The 16,475-nt window shown below is 45.9% G+C and overlaps 1 long non-coding RNA gene across 1 annotated transcript; it reads right to left on the reverse strand.

Moving 5' to 3' along the window:
- Nucleotides 1–1,996: 1,996 nt before the first annotated feature.
- Nucleotides 1,997–12,036, reverse strand: LOC137636330 (uncharacterized). The gene is made up of 3 exons (XR_011043067.1): nt 11,670–12,036; nt 10,445–10,735; nt 1,997–2,664 (listed from the first exon to the last, which is right to left on the reverse strand). It is a non-coding gene; the product is annotated as an uncharacterized lncRNA (long non-coding RNA).
- Nucleotides 12,037–16,475: the final 4,439 nt, after the last annotated feature.

Genomic DNA, 16,475 nt, shown 5'->3' on the forward strand with positions numbered 1-16,475 from the left:
CAGAATTGGGACACCTGGGAAAAGATTTATCTCTTTCCCCCGGTGAATCTTTTGCTGAAAGTTCTAGACAAACTGAGATCCTTCAAGGGACAAGTAGCCTTGGTCGCACCCAACTGGCCCAAGAGCAACTGGTATCCTCTCCTGCGAGAGTTGAGACTATACCCTCACCCGATACCCAATCCGGTTCTGTCTCAGATAGTACAAACACGCGTTGTGTACACTTTCTCAAACATTCAGAGCGCCCTAACTTTATGGACTTTATGAAGTTTGCGGCTATGCATGGTGCCAATATTGATCCTCAAAACACCTTGTTCCTAGAATCGGATAAACAGGATTCCACCATCCGCCAGTATGACTCTGCAGTTAAAAAGTTGGCAAAATTTTTAATAGACTCAGACGTGAACTGTATGAACTTGAACCTTACAGTCACTTTCTTTAGATCGTTATTAGAATCAGGTCTGGCAGCCAATACTATCACCACTATTAAATCGGCTCTGAAAAAGATCTTCCTAGTGGGTTTTAACATAGACTTAACCGACTCTTTGTTAGCTTCAATTCCGAAAGCCTGTGCCAGACTGAAACCGGTTACTCGTCCTACCCCGGTGACCTGGTTCCTTAATGACGTACTCAAATTGGCTTCTGATACCATTAACAGTTCTTGTGATTACATTCCCCTTCTCAGGAAAACACTTTTCCTGGTGAGCTTGGCTTCCGGGGCAAGAATTTCTGAATTGGCAGCCTTGTCGAGAGACCCGGGTCATATTGACTTCCTGCCTTCGGGAGAGGTCCTTCTTTCTCCTAACAAATTCTTTTTGGCTAAGAACGAAGACCCTCAAAACAGATGGTCCTCCTGGAAAATTGTTCCCCTCACGCAAGATCCGTCTCTGTGCCCTGTTACTACTCTTAGGTCTTATTTATCCCGGACCTCCTCTAACTCCTCGGGGCCTCTATTCGTTAGAGAACAAGGCGGTACCATTACTATTAAAGGGATCAGGCAACAAATTTTGTATTTTATTAAACAAGCTAACCCTGACTCTTTTCCTCTTGCACATGATATCAGGGCGGTTGCTACCTCGGTGAACTTCTTTCACCACATGAATTTTACAGACCTTTCCAGGTATACAGGGTGGAAATCACCGTCAGTGTTCAAGAAACACTACCTTAAACATTTGGAAGCCCTAAAATTTTCTACAGTAGCCGCAGGGAGTGTAGTTACTCCCAGGTAACTCACAGGTTAATGCCTTGTCTCTTTATCTCTCCCTCTTACCTGCCTCATTTATACCCTATTGTATTTGTTGGTCTCGCACCTGAATACTGTTATTATATTTGTAAATTTTTATACTCCTGAGTATCCATATATATTATCACTCACAGCATTATTATACCTACCTTATTGGATTTATGTTCATATTTAAGATACCCTTATAATTGTTTTTTGGTACTCATCTCTGATTAAAAGCATCCTGTATTTCCCTTACGCTTATGTTTTTTCCTTTATTTTGCAAGTTTGGTGACATTTTCTCTTGTATAGATTCACTGGGCGGCACAGGTTCGAGCCCAGAAAAGGGATTTTGACGTAGGAAAAATCTATTTCTGGGCGAAGGACCTGTGCCGCCCAGTGAACCCTCCCAGCTCCTCTCCCTTGGAGTCCCCAAACTTTGGGTGCTAAGGAGTTGGGTTCTGAGCGGATGCATTGTTAGTAGTACCGAGTGAGGTTGAACGGCTCTCCTCTTTGGGGTTTCTGTCGTGGATGAATCTAAATAGTGCGGGACCTCTGGATTATACGCCCAATTTTATACCGACACCAATAGGTGAGCGAGCTAGTTAACCTAGCACTCCTTTACATTTTTTCTCTGGTATATTTAGCAGTAAATTACCTAAGAATAAGTGCTAAATGGAGCTTATTCACTGGGCGGCACAGGTCCTTCGCCCAGAAATAGATTTTTCCTACGTCAAAATCCCTTTTTTCATTCAATAGAACCCATTTTGTGCTACTTAGAGGTATATCCTACCAAAAGAAATTGACTCGATACATCAACGTCTCAGGTTGTAAGGGTCTTAGTATTTACCAATTGATTTTCATAAATTCTATAAGAGCTCTCCAAACTTGATCTGGTAACTTCATTATATGGTTAATGAATATCACATCTTTCATATTAATGATACAATGCTACAGTTTTCTTTCCTTCATCAGACTTCTCTTCAGAAAATCATGAGTCTTGCTTCATCATCAGAGAACTGAAGCCTTCCAGGGGAAGCCAATATGACACCTTTGGTTAAAGACCCACTGGAATTCAGAAGCTGTGTAACCTATGGAAAAAATATCCAAACAGACATTATTTCCAAAGTCAGTAGTTAAGTAAATGTATTAAAATTTCCTTAATTATATAAATAAGATCACCCTATATAAAAGAAACCTTAAAGAAAATCTAAATTTGGAGAATATCAATAATCTCGACTGGTCTGACACTGTTGATTGACTAAAGTTAAGACTTTAGTCAAATAGGTTTCCATTTTCACTCAGACAAAACTAAGAACTAATTAGATGAGGTGGAGATGGAATCCAGGTCTCAGAGCCTCAGGATAAATATTTCTTTCCATGTAGCATCAAGGAAGATGTCTACTGTAAGCGTTTGTGATGCTGATGTGGCAACAATTAATTTCCTGTAAGAGAAAAATCAAACAATCACAAAACTCTTTTGATGTTTATTATAATAATCAACGACAAAGAAAGTAACACGAAAAGTGCTTGGGATCTCTCTCTCTCTCTCTCTCTCTCTCTCTCTCTCTCTCTCTCAAGATAAGGAGTTGAGATGTTATTAAATGGAAAATTATTGCTCAAATTCTTTTCATTCATGTTCAGTAGCTTCAATATTTACTATCATTACAGCACCTATATCATTATCATCATTACTAGTCAAGTTACAACCCTAATAAAATAAAGCAGATTACTACAAGCCCAAGGGCTCCACAAGGGAAAGCAGCCCTGTGAGAAAAGGAAACAGAGAAGTATTGAATACACTATAAATGATATATAATAAATAAAATATAGTGAGAATATTAAAAACATTAAAATAGATCAGTCATATATGAACTATGAAATGAGACTTATGTCAATTGGCCAGGGCACCAGCCACCCGTTGAGATACTACCACTTGAGAGTTATGGCCTTTTTTGACTGGCCACACAGTACTATATTGGATCCTTCTCTCTGGTTACGGTTAATTTTCCATTTGCCTACAAAAACACAGAATAGTCTGGTATATTCTTTACATATTCTCCTCTGTCCTCAAACACCTGACAACACAGAGATTACTAAACAATTCTTCTTCACCCAAGGGGTTAATGGACTGTAATTGTTCAGTGGCCACTTTCCCCTTTCTAAGGATAGAAGAGATTCTTTAGCTATGGTCAGCAGCTCTTCTAGGAGAAGGACACTCCAAAATCAAACCATTGTTCACTAGTCTTTGGTAGTGCCATAGTCTCTGTGCCATGGTCTTCTACTGTCTTGGGTTAGAGTTCTCTTGTTTGAGGGTACACTCGGGCACACTGTTCTATCTAGTTTCTTTTCCACCTGTTTTGTTAAAGTTTATATAGTTTATATAGGAGATATGTTATTTTCATTAGTAAAATAAATTTTTGAATATACTTACCCGATGATCATGTAGCTGTCAACTCCGTTGCCCGACAGAAATCTACGGTCGGGATACGCCAGCGATCGCTATACAGGTGGGGGTGTACACAACAGCGCCATCTGTGAGTAGGTACTCAAGTACTTCTTGTCAACAAGAACTCAATTTTCTCCTCGGTCCACTGGTTCTCTATGGGGAGGAAGGGAGGGTCCTTAAATTCATGATCATCGGGTAAGTATATTCAAAAATTTATTTTACTAATGAAAATAACATTTTTCAATATTAATCTTACCCGATGATCATGTAGCTGATTCACACCCAGGGTGGTGGGTGGAGACCAGCATACATGTTAACAAAGAAGCTAAGTATCCCGTATTTCATTTTAGCAGTTATTCAAAATAACAAACATAAAATAAATAAGTACCTGGTAAGGAAGTCGACTTGAACTATTACTCTGCCTTTTTTAAGTACGTCTTCCTTACTGAGCCTAGCGGTCCTCTTAGGATGCTGAACGACTCCTAGGTGCTGAAGTATAAAGGGCTGCAACCCATACTAAAGGACCTCATCACAACCTCTAACCTAGGCGCTTCTCAAGAAAGAATTTGACCACCCGCCAAATCAACCAGGATGCGGAAGGCTTCTTAGCCTTCCGTACAACCCAATAAAACAACAATAAAAAGTATTCAAGAGAAAGATTAAAAAGGTTATGGGATTATGGGAATGTAGTGGCTGAGCCCTCCCCTACTACTGCACTCGCTGCTACGAATGGTCCCAGGGTGTAGCAGTTCTCGTAAAGAGACTGGATATCTTTGAGATAGAATGATGCGAACACTGACTTGCTTCTCCAATAGGTTGCATCCATAACACTCTGCAGAGAACGGTTCTGTTTGAAGGCCACTGAAGTAGCAACAGCTCTAACTTCATGTGTCCTTACCTTCAGCAAAGCAAGATCTTCTTCCTTCAGATGAGAATGAGCTTCTCTAATCAGAAGCCTGATGTAGTAAGAAACTGCGTTCTTAGACATCGGTAGAGAAGGCTTCTTGATAGAACACCATAAGGCTTCTGACTGTCCTCGTAATGGCTTTGACCGTCTTAAATAGTACTTGAGGGCTCTTACTGGGCAAAGTACTCTCTCTAGTTCGTTCCCCACCAAGTTGGACAGGCTTGGGATCTCGAACGACTTAGGCCAAGGACGGGAAGGAAGCTCGTTTTTAGCCAAAAAACCGAGCTGCAAGGAACATGTAGCCGTTTCAGATGTAAAACCTATGTTCCTGCTGAAGGCGTGGATCTCACTGACTCTTTTAGCTGTTGCTAGGCAAACGAGGAAAAGTTTTTAATGTGAGGTCCTTAAAAGAGGCTGATTGGAGCGGTTCAAATCTAGATGACATTAGGAACCTTAAAACCACGTCTAGGTTCCAGCCTGGAGTGGACAACCGACGTTCCTTTGAGGTCTCAAAAGACCTAAGGAGGTCCTGTAGATCTTTGTTGGTGGAAAGATCCAAGCCTCTGTGGCGGAACACCGCTGCCAACATACTCCTGTAACCCTTGATTGTAGGAGCTGAAAGGGATCTTACGTTCCTTAGATGTAACAGGAAGTCAGCAATCTGGGTTACAGTGGTACTGGTTGAGGAAACTGCATTCGCCTTGCACCAGCTTCGGAAGACTTCCCATTTAGACTGATAGACTCTGAGAGTGGATGTCCTCCTTGCTCTGGCAATCGCTCTGGCTGCCTCCTTCGAAAAGCCTCTAGCTCTTGAGAGTCTTTCGATAGTCTGAAGGCAGTCAGACGAAGAGCGTGGAGGTTTATGTGTACCTTCTTGACGTGAGGTTGACGCAGAAGGTCCACTCTTAGAGGAAGAGTCCTGGGAACGTCCACTAGCCATTGCAGTACCTCGGTGAACCATTCTCTCGCGGGCCAGAGGGGAGCAACCAACGTCAACCGTGTCCCTTCGTGCGAGGCGAACTTCTGAAGTACCCTGTTGACAATCTTGAACGGCGGGAACGCATACAGGTCGAGATGGGACCAATCCAGCAGAAAGGCATCCACGTGAACTGCTGCTGGGTCTGGAATCGGAGAACAGTACATCGGGAGCCTCTTGGTCATCGAGGTAGCGAATAGATCTATGGTGGGCTGACCCCACAGGGCCCATAGTCTGCTGCAAACATTCTTGTGAAGGGTCCACTCTGTGGGGATGATCTGACCCTTCCGGCTGAGGCGATCTGCCATGACATTCATATCGCCCTGAATGAATCTCGTTACCAGCGAAAGCCTTCGATCTTTTGACCAAATGAGGAGGTCCCTTGCGATCTCGAACAACTTCCTCGAATGAGTCCCTCCTTGCTTGGAGATGTAGGCCAAGGCTGTGGTGTTGTCGGAGTTCACCTCCACCACCTTGTTTAGCTGGAGGGACTTGAAGTTTATCAAGGCCAGATGAACTGCCAACAACTCCTTGCAATTGATGTGAAGTGTCCTTTGCTCCTGATTCCATGTGCCCGAGCATTCCTGTCCGTCCAGTGTCGCACCCCAGCCCGTGTCCGATGCGTCCGAGAAGAGACGGTGGTCGGGGGTCTGAACAGCTAATGGCAGACCTTCCTTGAGAAGAATGTTGTTCTTCCACCACGTTAGCATAGACCTCATCTCTTCGGAAACAGGCACTGAGACCGCCTCTAGCGTCATGTCCTTTCTCCAGTGAGCAGCTAGATGATACTGAAGGGGGCGGAGGTGGAGTCTCCCTAACTCGATGAACTGGGCCAGCGATGATAATGTCCCTATTAGACTCATCCACTGCCTGACCGAACATCGGTTCCTTCTCAGCATGCTCTGGATGAATTCTAGGGCTTGTTTGATCCTTGGGGCCGCCGGAAAAGCCCGAAAAGCTCGACTCTGAATCTCCATACCTAGATAGACAATGGTCTGGGATGGGACGAGCTGGGACTTCTCTGTATTGACCAGGAGGCCCAATTCCTCTGTCAGATCCATAGTCCATCTGAGATTCTCCAGACAGCGACGACTTGTAGGAGCTCTTAAAAGCCAGTCGTCCAAATAGAGGGAGGCTCTGATGTCTGCCAAGTGAAGGAATTTGGCAATATTCCTCATCAGTCTGGTAAACACAAGAGGTGCCGTGCTTAGGCCAAAGCACAGGGCTTGGAACTGGTACACAACCTTTCCAAAGACGAACCTTAGGAAAGGTTGGGAGTCTGGATGGATGGGGACGTGAAAGTACGCGTCTTTCAGGTCTAACGAGACCATCCAGTCCTCCTTCCTGACCGCTGCTAGGAACGACTTCGTCGTCTCCATCGTGAACGTCTGCTTGGTGACAAAAGCGTTGAGAGCACTGACGTCCAGCACCGGTCTCCAACCTCCTGTCTTCTTCGCTACCAGGAAGAGACGGTTGTAGAAGCCCGGGGATTGATGATCCCGGACTATGACCACCGCTTCCTTTTGTAGCAAGAGCGACACCTCTTGATGCAACGCTAGCCTCTTGTCCTTCTCCTTGTAGTTGGGAGAGAGGTTGATGGGAGATGTAGCAAGAGGGGGACTGCGGCAGAACGGAATTCTGTATCCCTCCCTTAGCCACTTCACAGACTGAGCGTCTGCACCTCTGCTCTCCCAAGCTTGCCAGAAGGTCTTGAGCCTGGCTCCCACTGCTGTCTGGAGAGGAAGGAAGTCAGAACTTGCCTTTTGCGGACTTGGAACCCTTCTTGGATTTGCCACGGTGACTGTCGGCACGAGTACCTCCTCTGCTGGAGGTTCTGACACGAAAGGGCGGGATGAACCTAGTAGCAGGTGTGTCTACTGCTGTAGGGCGGAGGGGTCTAGGCACGGAAGGTAAGGTTTTAGCCTTACGTGCAGAAGATGCCATAAGATCATGGGTATCCTTCTGGATAAGGGAGGCAGCCATCCCTTTGACCAGCTCCTCTGGAAACAGAAACTTGGAGAGAGGAGCAAACAACAACTCTGACTTCTGGCAAGGAGTGATACCAGCCGATAAGAAGGAGCAAAGATGTTCTCTCTTCTTAAGCACACCCGAAACGTAAGAAGCCGCAAGTTCACCAGACCCATCCCGAATGGCTTTGTCCATGCAAGACATGATCAGCATGGCAGAGTCCTTATCCGAAGGGGAAGTCTTCCTGCTTAAGGCTCCCAAACACCAATCGAGGAAGTTGAAGATCTCGAAGGCACGAAAGACTCCCTTCAACAGATGATCCATGTCGGAAAAGGACCAGCAGATCTTCGATCGTCTCATAGCCAACCTGCGGGGAGAGTCAACCAGACTTGAGAAGTCGCCCTGGGCAGAGGCAGGAACTCCCAAGCCGGGTTCCTCTCCCGTGGCATACCAGACGCTCGACTTAGAAGCAAGTTTGGTAGGAGGAAAGATGAAGGTAGTCTTTCCCAGTTGCTTCTTGGAATGCAACCACTCTCCCATAACCCTCAAAGCTCTCTTAGAAGATCGTGCGAGAACAAGCTTGGTGAAGGCAGGAGCAGCAGACTGCATGCCCAGAGCAAACTCGGAGGGAGGAGAGCGAGGGGTTGCAGACACAAACTGCTCAGGATACAAGTCCCTGAACAAGGCAAGGACTTTACGAAAGTCTAAGGAGGGAGGCGTAGACTTGGGCCCTTCAAAGTCGGAGTGCGGTTCATCCAAATGTGCAGCTTCGTCATCTGATACTCCATCGTCCGAAAGCTGAGTAGGAAGTGGCAAAGGCAGAGCAGAAAGCTGAACGGCTGAATCCGGCAGTACGGGTGCATGCGTAGCTGCTGCGGATCCAACCTCATGCCGCTGCTGGTCAGTCTGCGAGCTGGCAACAACAAACGCAGAGTACTGGTGCGTGGGAGGGGTTGCGGTGGGTTGCGGAGCATGCTGTATGGTATGCGGAGCATGCTGTATGGTATGCGGAGCATGCTGTATGGTATGCAGAGCATGCCGCATGGGTTGCGGAGCATGCCGCATAGAGTCAGAACCCGGCAGCTCTACAGCACCTTCCCACTGCTGATGCGGTAGCTCACGCATGTCAACGGATGGTGCGGCAAGAACATGCGTCTGGCAGAGTGGACTGCGCATCGGTGGTGGAGCTCTCACAGGTGGAGTGTGGGAGCAGGCAGCCGCAGTATCTGCTGAGCGCACAACCTCGGGGGGTTGTAGGTTAACAGGCGCAGTGTCAACCCTCTCAGCATGATACTCGTGCATGAATGCAGCAAGCTGAGACTGCATAGTCTGCAGCATGGACCACTTAGGGTCTACCGTGGTTGGAGCAGCAACAGACGGAGCAGTAGCCTGTTGTGGAACCACTCTACCTCTCTTGGGAGATGTGCAGTCATCGGAAGACTGCGGCGAGTCCGAACTGACCCAGTGGCTACACCTGGGCCGTTGGACTCGCTCGGAAGGGACCTTACGTTTGAGCGGTCGTGAGACCTTGGTCCATCGTTTCCTCCTGGAAACTTCTTCCACAGACGAGGAATGTAAGGGCTCATTCGTCTGTTTGTGGATGGGACGATCTTTGACAGATACGTCCGCAACCACTGAGGATACATCCGTGCGCCGATCAAGGCCTGCCGAACCCTTTGGTCCTTCGACATTGCTTCTCCCTTGGGCTTGGGAGCTTGCAAGAGGTCCCGGACTGGGAGAACGACTGGCACGCACAGATGTACCCTCATGCGCAACACTGACACTGACACTTTTCACATCACTAGCACTGATAACACTTCCCACTGCACTTTTCGCTTTCAGCTCTTTGACATCTGCCAAAAGCTGATTACGGTCTTGAGCCAAAGACTCCACTCTGTCACCGAGAGCCTGAATGGCACGCAACATATCCGCCATGGATGGCTGAGCACTAGTAGCAGGTTCGGGAGTCACCACTACAGGGGAAGGAAAAGGTTGAGGGGCATGGGGAGAGGAAAAATCCACAGAGCGAGAAGAACTCCTCCTGATTCTCTCCTTCTCTAACCTACGTGTATTTTTAAGGAATTCGTTAAAATCGAATTCCGAAAGCCCAGCGCATTCCCCACATCGATCTTCCAATTGACAGGATTTACCCCTACAATTGGAACAAACGGTGTGAGGATCTATAGAGGCCTTCGGAAGACGCCTAGCACAAGTCCTAACGCTACACTGCCTGTACTTAGGGACTTGAGACTGGTCAGACATCTTGAATTGAAGAAGTAGTCAAGGGGGGATTCCAAAATCTAGCCAAGTTCGTTAACAATTAATCCAAATTAATTCCAAAAGCTTGCTAAGCTAATGATAAAGCTTCCTGAATAGCGAAGGCTAAATTCTAGAGTGAATACATCACCAAAGCGTGAACAATAACTCCAGAATCAACAGCGTATCCAAGTAGGTCTTGCCGGCGGCACGACAGAGGAAAAATTGAGTTCTTGTTGACAAGAAGTACTTGAGTACCTACTCACAGATGGCGCTGTTGTGTACACCCCCACCTGTATAGCGATCGCTGGCGTATCCCGACCGTAGATTTCTGTCGGGCAACGGAGTTGACAGCTACATGATCATCGGGTAAGATTAATATTGAAAAATTTATTTTAATGTTACTCTTCTTAAAATATTTTATTTTTCCCTGTTTCCTTTCTTCACTGGGCTATTTTTCCTGTTGGAGCTGCTGGGCTTATAGCATCTTGCTTTTCCAGCTAGGGTTGTAGCTTAGCAAGTAATAATAATAATAATAATAATAATAATAGAAAATCATATGTAATACGTTTGAATTTCATTATAGTACTATTACTTATACCATCAAATATCTTGGTTTAAAGTCTTGTCTTATAGATTGTCAGCGTGGCTTAGAATGGATAAACTCACCTGACCCGAGGAAAGATTCTCTCGTCCTGAAAAATTCCTCCATCAAGTCTCCGACTTTGTTTCAGCTGGAGGAAGTAGAGACAGTGACGGAGAAGTGGAGGAAGGCGACCCAGGACTCCCTTCTTCATCAGGCTATCATGGCTCGGGCAACCCCTTCAGTACCTGCGGTGCCGAAATCCTCTCCTGTGGGAAGACAGGTCCACTAAACATCTCAACTTTCCATCTATTCCCTTTGAGCTTTCTCCATGCGAATGTCCAATTTATCAACTTCCTTCTCCATTAGTATTCAATCTGGAATAAGTACATTGTATGAGGAATGAAAACCCAATGAAGTACTACATGCAAAGTACTGTAGAGTAGAGTTCACTGATTATTTCCCTAAATATATCCCGCAATGTTGATACTACCGAGAGAGAGAGAGAGAGAGAGAGAGAGAGAGAGAGAGAGAGAGAGAGAGAGATATAAACAGCTGGACCTCACATGAGTCATGAATTGATTCCAAGACTTTCCACTTAATATGATTCAATCACCCACACTCTATCATTATTACTGGCTAACCTACAAACCTAATTGGAAGAGAAGAATGACATAGGCCAAAGGGCTCCAACAGGGAAAATAGTCCAGCGAGGAAATGAAATAAGGAAACATATAATAGTGAGCCACAGTGTACCCTTAAGCACGAGAACTAACCCAACACAGTGGAAGACCATGGTACAGAGGCTATGGCACTACCCATATCGTAGTTGATGTCATAAATTGTTTGATAGTCTGACTTCTTTTACCATTTTCTAATCAATCTAAACATTTAAATACATTTTTCCATTACTTTATTTCCTAACATGATGTAAAGTTCAAAACTTGACCAAAGGTATCATTGTTTGGGAGTTAGCATGACTGTCCAGATATCTGAACCACTTGTGCCAATCTAGACAATAAGGAGTATGTTAGGATCACTCTCTCTCTCTCTCTCTCTCTCTCTCTCTCTCTCTCTCTCTCTCTCTCTCTCTCTCTCTCTCTCTCTCTCTCTCTCTCTCTCTCTCCAGACAAAGCTCCCTGCAACCAAAAGGATACACAAACAGAAAGATAAAAGCAAAGTAAGGCAAGCCATAGTAATGTACAGTATAGGAAGATCAAAATGAGTAAGGAAAACAATTTCTATCATTAGTTCTCCAGTCTCATTCAACTATATGTTCTGGTACCCCCAAAAATTCAATCAACAACTTACCAGCAATACTTCTCACTTCATCAGAAGTACATTTTCAGTACAGCTTTATCCAACTCGACCAACTCCTGTACTGTACAGATTTCTTATGTTGATGGTTGCTGTGGATGTTCCTTTTCTTGATGCTTGACCAGTCCCACTCAATCTGCTTTTCATTAGGCCGGATAATCTTCCGTCGTATGCGGAAAATCAGGGAATGCTTCTACGGCCATTCCTGGGGATTACTCAAATGCTGACTGCAACTCTCATGGTCCGATCTTTCTCTTTCTGGGCTTCTTCAAATTGGCAGAAAACCTGATCCATTGGCTTTTAATCTTTAGCACCTTGAATATAGCTAATAACTTTTTGATAGCCAATATCCTTAGAAGACACAACATGTTATTTTCATTAGAAAAATAAATTTTTGAATATACTTACCCGGTGATCATATAGCTGTCAGCTCTGCTGCCCGACAGAAAAACCTAAGAACAAAATACGCCAGCTATCGCTATACAGGTGGGGGTGTACATCAACAGCGCCATCTGTCGAGCAGGTACTCAAGTACTCCATGTCAACACAGAACCAATTTTCTCCTCTGCCCACTGGGTCTCTATTGGGGAGGAAGGGAGGGTCCTTTAATTTATGATCACCGGGTAAGTATATTCAAAAATTTATTTTACTAATGAAAAATGTTATTTTCATTAGTAAAATAAATTTTTGAATATACTTACCCGATAATCATGTAGCTGTCAACTCCGTTGCCCGACAGAATTCTACGGGAGGGATACGCCAGCTATCACTATACTAGAAGGGGGTGTACTCACCAGTGCCACCTGTGGCCAGGTACTGCAGTACTTCTTGTTGACACCACCTCAATTTTTCCTCGGTCCACTGGTTCTCTATGGGGAGGAAGGGTGGGTCAATTAAATCATGATTATCGGGTAAGTATATTCAAAAATTTATTTTACTAATGAAAATAACATTTTTCAATATTAAACTTACCCGATAATCATGTAGCTGATTCACACCCAGGGGGGTGGGTGAAAACCAGTGTACATGACTAAAGGATAGCTAAGTATCCCGTATTTCATATAATCAGTTATTCAGAATAACAATGAAATAATAAGTACCTGGTAAGGAAGTCGACTTGAACCGTTACTCTGCCTTTAATAAGTTCGTCTTCCTTACTGAGCGCAGCGTTCCTCTTAGGAGGCTGAATCAACTCTAAGGTGCTAAAGTATACAGGGCTGCAACCCATACTAAAGGACCTCTACACAACCTCTAACCCAGGCGCTTCTCAAGAATGAATTGACCACCCGCCAAATCAAAAAAGGATGCGGAAGGCTTCTTAGCCTACCGTAACAACCCAAAAAAACAACAATAAAAGCATTCAAGAGAAAGGTTAAAAAAGGTTATGGGATTAAGGGAATGTAGTGGCTGAGCCCTCACCTACTACTGCACTCGCTGCTACGAATGGTCCCAGGGTGTAGCAGTTCTCGTAAAGAGACTGGACATCTTTAAGATAAAATGATGCAAACACTGACTTGCTCCTCCAATAAGTTGCATCCATAATGCTCTGCAGAGAACGGTTCTTATTAAAGGCCATCGAAGTGGCTACGGCTCTCACTTCGTGGGTCCTTACCTTCAGCAAAGCAAGGTCTTCATCCTTCATGTGAGAATGGGCTTCTCTAATCAGAAGCCTTATATAATACGAAACTCCGTTTTTGGACATGGGCATCGAAGGTTTCTTGATTGCACACCATAAGGCTTCTGACTGTCCTCGTATAGGTTTTGACCTATTAAGATAATATTTCAGAGCTCTGACAGGGCAAAGAACTCTTTCTAGCTCGTTACCCACCATGTTGGAAAGGCTAGGAATTTCAAACGATCTAGGCCAAGGACGTGAAGGAAGTTCATTCTTAGCTAAAAATCCGAGCTGTAAAGAACATGTTGCAGATTCGGATGTGAACCCAATGTTCTTGCTGAAGGCGTGAACCTCACTAACTCTTTTAGCTGTTGCAAGGCAGACGAGGAAAAGAGTCTTGAGGGTAAGGTCCTTGAAGGAAGCTGACTGGAGAGGTTCGAACCTAGGAGACATAAGGAACCTTAAGACTACGTCTAGATTCCAGCCTGGAGTGGATAAACGACGTTCTTTAGAAGTCTCGAAAGATTTAAGGATGTCTTGAAGGTCCTTGTTGGAAGAAAGGTCCAAACCTCTGTGACGGAGAACTGAAGCCAACATACTTCTGTACCCTTTAATCGTAGGAGCCGAAAGGGATCTCTCATTCCTTAGATGTAATAGGAAGTCAGCTATTTGGGTTACAGAGGTATTGGTAGAGGAAACTGCATTGGCTCTACACCAGCTTCGGAAGACTTCCCACTTGGATTGGTAGACTCTACGAGTGGATACCCTCCTTGCTCTGGCAATCGCTCTGGCTGCCTCCTTCGAAAAGCCTCTAGCTCTAGCGAATCTTTCGACAGTTTGAAGGCAGTCAGACGAAGAGCGTGGAGGTTTGGGTGTACCTTGTCTACGTGAGGTTGACGTAGAAGGTCCACTCTTAGAGGGAGAGTCCTGGGAACGTCGACCAGCCATTGTAGTACCTCTGTGAACCATTCTCTTGCAGGCCAAAGGGGAGCAACCAGCGTCAGCCGTGTCCCTTCGTGCGAGACGAACTTCTGAATGACTCTGTTGATGATCTTGAACGGTGGGAATGCGTAAAGGTCGAGATGGGACCAATTCAGCAGAAAAGCATCCACATGAACTGCTGCTGGGTCTGGAACTGGGGAACAGTACAAAGGAAGCCTCTTGGTCATGGAGGTGGCAAACAGATCTATCGTAGGCTGACCCCACAAGGTCCAAAGTCTGTTGCACACGCTCTTGTGAAGGGTCCATTCCGTGGGGATGACTTGATCTTTTCTGCTTAGGCGATCTGCTGAGACGTTCATGTTGCCCTGAATGAACCTCGTGACTAGAGTGAGGTTTAGACTTCTTGACCAAATGAGGAGGTCCCTTGCTATCTCGTACAGGTTCCTCGAATGGGTCCCTCCCTGCTTGGAGATGTAAGCCAAGGCTGTGGTGTTGTCGGAGTTCACCTCCACCACCTTGCCTAGCAGGAGGGACTTGAAGTTCATTAGGGCCATATGAACTGCCAGCAGCTCCTTGCAGTTGATGTGGAGCGTTTCCTGTTCCCTGTTCCATGTTCCCGAGCATTCCTGTCCGTTCAAGGTCGCGCCCCAGCCCGAGTCTGATGCATCCGAGAAGAGATGAAGATTGGGGGTCTGAATTGCTAACGATAGGCCCTCCTTGAGAAGGAGGTTGGTCTTCCACCACAAGAGAGTGGTCTTCATCTCTTTGGTGACAGGAATAGAGACTGCTTCGAGCGTCAATTCCTTGTCCCAATGAGCTGCTAGATGGAATTGGAGAGGGCGGAGGTGGAGTCTCCCTAACTCGACGAACAGGGCTAACGATGACAGGGTCCCTGTTAGACTCATCCACTGTCTCACCGAGCAACTGTTCCTCTTCAGCATGCTCAGGATGCATTCTAGGGCTTGGCTTATCCTTGGGGCCGATGGAAAAGCCCGAAAATCCTGACTCCGAATCTCCATTCCCAGGTAAACTATGGATTGGGAGGGAATGAGCTGGGACTTTTCTAAGTTGACTAATAGACCCAGTTCTTTGATCAAGTCCAAAGTCCAGTTGAGACTCTCCAGACAGCGACGACTCGTGGAGGCTCTCAACAGCCAGTCGTCTAAATAAAGGGAGGCTCTGATGTCCGATAAGTGGAGGAATTTTGCAATATTCCTCATCAGATGCGTAAACACCATAGGAGCTGTGCTTAGGCCAAAACACAGGGCTTGGAATTGGTACACAACCTTTCCAAAAACGAATCTCAGGAAAGGTTGGGAGTCTGGATGAATAGGAACGTGAAAGTAAGCGTCTTTCAGATCCAACGAGACCATCCAGTCCTCCTGCCTGACCGCTGCTAGGACCGACTTCGTCGTCTCCATAGTGAACGTCTGCTTGGTGACATAAGCATTGAGCGCGCTGACGTCCAGCACCGGTCTCCAACCTCCTGTCTTCTTGGCCACCAGAAAGAGACGGTTGTAGAAGCCCGGGGATTGATGGTCCCGGACTATAACCACTGCCTTCTTCTGTAATAAGAGCGACACCTCCTGGTGTAACGCTAGCCTCTTGTCCTTCTCCTTGTAGTTGGGAGAGAGGTTGATGGGAGAAGTGGTCAGAGGGGGTTTGCGGCAGAATGGTATCCTGTAACCCTCCCTTAGCCACCTGACAGACTGGGCGTCTGCACCTCTTCTTTCCCAAGCTTGCCAGAAGGTCTTGAGTCTGGCTCCTACTGCTGTCTGGAGAGGAGGAGAGTCAGTGTTTGCCTTTTGAAGTCTTGGGACCTTTCCTAGACCTGCTCCTGGAAGAGTCTGGACGGGAGCTTCCTCGGCTGGGGGCTCTGCCACGAAAGGGCGGAATAAACCTTGTAGCAGGAGTATCAGCCACTGGGGTGCGGTAAGTCCTGGGAACTGAGGGAGCAACCTTAGCCTTACGAGCTGAAGAGGCCACAAGATCATGAGTGTCCTTCTGAATCAGGGCCGCAGACAAATCCTTGATAAGCTCTTCGGGGAACAAGAACTTAGAAAGCGGAGCAAAAAGGAGTTGAGACCTTTGACAAGGTGTGATGCTGGAAGAAAGAAAAGTGCAAAGTTGCTCCCTTTTCTTAAGAACTCCTGAAACAAACATAGATGCAAGCTCGCCGGACCCATCCCGAATTGCTTTATCCATGCAGGACATTAAAAGCATGGCTGAGTCCTTGTCCGCAG

This window comes from Palaemon carinicauda, unplaced genomic scaffold (assembly GCF_036898095.1).
Source record: "Palaemon carinicauda isolate YSFRI2023 unplaced genomic scaffold, ASM3689809v2 scaffold272, whole genome shotgun sequence".
Taxonomy (NCBI): domain Eukaryota; kingdom Metazoa; phylum Arthropoda; class Malacostraca; order Decapoda; family Palaemonidae; genus Palaemon; species Palaemon carinicauda.